The 5024-nt window shown below is 35.3% G+C and overlaps 1 protein-coding gene and 1 long non-coding RNA gene across 3 annotated transcripts in view; one reads left to right on the top strand and one right to left on the bottom strand.

Moving 5' to 3' along the window:
- LOC103130789 (voltage-dependent T-type calcium channel subunit alpha-1G-like) overlaps positions 1 to 5024 on the bottom strand; it is a 166375-nt gene that overhangs the window by 39098 nt on the left and 122253 nt on the right. The window lies entirely within an intron of this gene.
- The window catches only part of LOC107834583 (uncharacterized), a 16239-nt gene continuing 13136 nt past the window's right edge, over positions 1922 to 5024 (top strand). The window contains exon 1 of the long non-coding RNA XR_001660384.1: positions 1922 to 1934. This is a non-coding gene — a long non-coding RNA (uncharacterized LOC107834583). The remainder of the gene's footprint in view (positions 1935 to 5024) is intronic.

Below are 5024 nucleotides of genomic sequence, written 5' to 3'. Positions count from 1 at the left end.
TGTGCAGCATTAAGTGATGACAGTATGAGCTGTATTTGTTTGATGCTTCTCTTACTTAAAAAGCAACTTTGCTCAGGTCAAAGTTCTCAAAAGTATGGGCATCAGTAATAATCACATTCTTATTGAATGCACTCTGGTCTCAAACTATATAGAGCACACAGTAAACGTGTTGAAGTCAGTACTCTAGCCAGATGACACTAAAATGTAGCTTCTTTGGGGAGGTGTTGTCCTCATGGCAGTGGTCGCAAGTTCGATTCACAGCCTGGCAACATTTGCCACATGTCTCATTACTCTGTTTCCTGTCGAACTACTTTCAAATAAAAGCCACTAGAGCCAAAGTATTTCAAAGTGCTTGACATCATAAAAACACAAAGTCATGCAACACATAATTAAAATATTACATTAAGTCAATGCCATTGTTAAATTCTTAATTGATTATGTTTCCAAAGCAACTCTAAGCAGGTGGGTTTTTAGTCTAGAGGTTTGGAAGGTTGATACAACAGCAGATCTTTAATGTATTGTGGTGCTAAACCGTTCAGTGATTTATAAACTAACGATAGTATTTTAAAGTCTATTCTCTGAGCTACAGGGAGCCAGTGAAGGACTTTAGAACTGGTGTTCCTGGTTTTAGTGAGAACATCAGCATCAGCGTTCTGGATCAGCTACAGCTGGAGGATTGATTTGTTGGACAGACTTGTGAAGACGCTGTTACAGTAATCAATGCGACTAAAGATAAACGCATGAATGAGTTTCTCTAGATCTCGCTGAGACATAAGTCTTCTAATCCTAGAAATGTTCTTCAGGTGAGAGAAGGCCGACTTTGTAACTGTGTTTATGTGGCTCTGAAGGTTCAGGTCAGAGTACATCACTACTCCCAGGTTTCGGGCTGATCGCTGGTTTTAGTTGTAATAACTGAAGCTGTGCGTTGACTCTAGTTTGCTCCTCTTTAGGTCCAAAGATAACTTCAGTTTTGTTTCTGTTCAGTTGGAGAAAGTTTTGTCTCATCCACACATTGATCTGTTCTAAGCATCTATTCAGTGATTGGATGGGTTCAGAGTCACCTGGTGACATCGTGATGTAGAGCTGTGTATCATCTGCATAGTTATGGTAGCTAATCTTATTTCCTGTTGTAACCTGAGCTGAGTGGGAGCATATAAATATCGAATAAGAGGAATCCTGGGGTGCAATAGTGGCAACATCATGCAATGTAAATGCTTTTCATCAGTAGGGACTGAAACTAGTTGGTCATAGTTGAAGAAAAGAAAAAACACAGAAGGCAAATCTTTATTTATTATTTATTTATTTATTTATTTATTTAAAGTGATGTCTCCGGCAAAGTAACAATCAGAATTATTCCCTGGGTGCCAAAGAGAAACCCAGCACATTTACTTTTTACAAGAGGAGCATTATTGCTTTGGCTATAATGCTCCTCTTGGTGTAGACATACTCTTCACTATAAATTTCTTTAGGTTTATTTCATGGCATCTGCTGACAGTTTGTTGAGCCTGATACTTCTTTGTGTGTCCTCTACTTGTCAACTTTTCTCCAACACACATAGATGTTGGAGTCGGGTAGAAGGCCTGGACAAAAACAAAAAACAAGAGAAACGCATCCCAAAAACCCCCACAAAGGAATATTCAGAAAATTTCAGGAACTACTGATCAAGTCAGGATGATAGATTCAAAGAAAATGTAACTCCTTGGAAGCAAATTATTATAAAATTAAAGGTGGTAAGAGCATGGAGAAAAGCCGTATTTAAATGTCTCTCATGGGGATATTTAGTCATTCAACATATCCCAAGAACTGTCTTTTCATTTCATAGAGACAACAACATGAAAATCCAAAGTGGAGTTTGGGCAGTTTGCACAGAGGGAGAGGTGTTTTATTAGAAAAGGGATGTGTGCCTGTGTGTGCATGTGCATCAGTGCTTCTGTGTGTGAGTGTGTGTATATATAAGTATGTGCATTCCTGGGTGGGGTAAGGTTTTAGTAGAATTCATTAAGAAACCGCTCGGGAGGAATGCTCTGATGACATAACAAGAAACACTTATCTAGTACAAGGGCTCCACTTGTCATTGCAGTTTTAACAAATTCATGTTTCACTGAAGGAAGATATAGAGAAATCAATATACTCATTCAGCGGTCTGTGTCTACAGATAATGTTGACTTCTCTTCCAGCAGGAGGACTTCTAGAAATCTTGCTGAGGAGAAGAGCCCTATCTTGAGATGCATCAGTAGTGCATTACACGATCTACTGAGTAATTTCTGCTCTGTTTCATGAATATGAAAAGTGCCCCAGAAACATTTATTATTTATTGCTGAACTAGATTAAAAAATTATGTACATGTTCTTTGTTGCCTAACCTACTTTGTATTGTCTGTTACAACAGCTAGCACTACTTTGCCCTGTAAAACATGTAAAGTTGTTGGAATGTGGGGTGTTTTGAGTTTGGTTTTGGATTTTTGTCATTTTTGGTGTTCTTTAGGTTTTTCTATTTAGTTGTCTTGTTTTCCACTTTTGTTCTTCCTTAGTGATTCTAATTATGGTTTTTCTAATTTTGGTAACACTTTATTTGACGCGGTGTGAATAAAACTGACATGACATAACACCTGGCATGAACATGAGTAAGTCTTTATGAATATTTATGACTGTTGTCATAAAGTGTCATTCGGTAAATAATGACATTTTTAATACAAAGTTGACATTATTCAAAATGTCTTCGTTATGACAGCTTGACATTAACCAAGAAATTGTGATCTGTCATAAGTTTGTTATAAAAGTATTACCAATTAAACTTTAAAAAATATGTAGCTTTATCTGGTAATATTATATTGCTCTGCCATTTTGTTTAGTCTTAAATTTCTAATTGATCTAATTGATCTGAAGTTTTACAGCAAGATGTCTACAAAGAACTTAAGAACTTAGCATTTGAAACAAGCATGCAATACACCATCTCCACGAGTGAGAGGCAGCAGTGCACAAACAGTCGAGCAGTGTGTTAGTGAAGAAGAAATCTACCACAAGATGGAAGTTATTTAAAAATAAGCCGAAGTTTATCACCCAATTAATATGAGGTATGTGTCTTATTAACTCTATATTTTCTTTGAGAAAATAACATTGACTATGTTCTCTTTCTTTGTAATGTTAGCTATAAGCAATTCAAGCCAATCCTACCTTGCTGTTAGTTAATTTTAGCTAAAGTTTTTAATCTCCATTACTGTAACGTTAGCCCTTAATATTAAACATATTTTAAAGACAGGCAAATAGTTTTTTCTCTCCAATTTTAATCTAATAAATTTAAAGCTAATATATTAGTCAAAGTTATCCTTCATGTGCATTATTTAGCAACTTGGCTGATGTGACACAGTGTTTGTGTTCTTTGCTTTGGCAAGTTTAGCCACATGAAGACCCAGGCTAGCCTAAGGACACATGGTGGGGAGGACAAAGTTGGCTAATGAAGACATGCTACGAGTGTGGAGGATGATAATAAGGACCAGCCACCAGAGAAAAAAGTTCCTGTTTGACCAAAGAGAAAGAAGCAGATGAAATATTCCCCAAGAAAATTAGGTAAGTTATTTTTGTGTTAATATTTTTTCCAGTTGTAGGGGGTGTGAGGAGACATGTAAGTGGAGAAGGGGGAGCAGGAATCAACATTCACCAGCTGAGTTAACAAGTTACATTTTAGACAACTAATTGTTGTCAAATGTAGGTGTTTATTTATTTATATTATTATACACTTCTTAAGCCATAAGCCAGAGTATCTGGTTGGAAATAATTTTGAATGCTCATTAAGTGAAAAGATCCATTCATGTGCCCAAAACTATACATTAAATGATGCAATCTGAATAACAACAGGCTGTATGAATTTCTGCCAATTCATGCAGCCAGAATAATGTTGTTCAGCTCCAGTTATTATGCTACTTGTATTAAAAAATAATTGTATTGCACTTTATAACCACCAGTCATGTTAATTAGACCTTTGTCTGCCAGTCTACCATTCTGACAGTGTGCAGCAAGGGACATTTTTGGAATGGTATTTAAATAAATGCTGAATTAAGATCACATTACATTTTTGTTTATTTGTTTTTGTTCTTGTTTTTGAGTGACCACAGTGGATTGAGTCATCACCCACCATGAGAATGTCCAGAAGAGATTCACCAAGTTTGAATTCATGAAAAGGCTTTCGCCATGGTTAGCATTGACCACAACTATTGCAAGAACAGCTATAATTTCTGAGCATTTCCAGACACCTTTAAAGAGCTGCTTCATGGAAATTAAGGCAAGAAGAAAATTGCTCTGTTTTCAGAGTGTTATAGGAAGACTATAATGAAGGAGATGGCTGACACAGTCAAAGCAAAAAATGTTAGGACTGTTGAAAGAACATATTTTCTTAAGTTAAAGAATAAGTAATTCTGTTTTAGTTTTTCAATCAGTATTTCAGGGTTACAATATATGACCAGAAGTTAACCCCTCTGTATCCTTTGTTTTATTCCAATGTACAAAGGGTTTGTTCTACATTTATGATGGTAGTTATAAGTAGTCCAGTGTTTTCCACTTCACTTGAGGTAAGACTTAACATTAATGACTATGTTAATATAGCACTTGACACTGTAATGACAATTAATGACATCTTTATAACTGTTGCTACTTGTTTCAGTTTACTTGAGGTGAGCAATAATGTTAATGACACTGTAATAACACTAAATGACATCTTCATAACTGGTGTTACTTGTTCCACCTGATGTAATTATTGACTGTTATTAAATCATTTAACAGTGTAATAAAGCTTAATGAAATCTTTATTGTTGGTGTGATACACCATAAAGTGGGAGAATTTAATTATCACTTGGTGATAGTCCAGAATATCTGTTTAAGAATATATGCCACCACACAGAAATTAATAGTATTGCAATTAATTACATATATGGGGTTTTTTTTGTTTTTTTTTTTTTTTTTTTTTTAAAAACCATATTTTTAATTAATTGAAATCTTATTATTTTCTGTGGGGGGAAATATTTTCTTAAA

Source organism: Poecilia formosa, unplaced genomic scaffold, assembly GCF_000485575.1.
Source record: "Poecilia formosa unplaced genomic scaffold, Poecilia_formosa-5.1.2 Scaffold676, whole genome shotgun sequence".
NCBI classification, from domain to species: Eukaryota; Metazoa; Chordata; class Actinopteri; order Cyprinodontiformes; family Poeciliidae; genus Poecilia; species Poecilia formosa.
The sequence above is the reverse complement of the archived record's forward strand: the minus strand, read 5'-3'. Positions and strand labels throughout refer to the sequence as shown.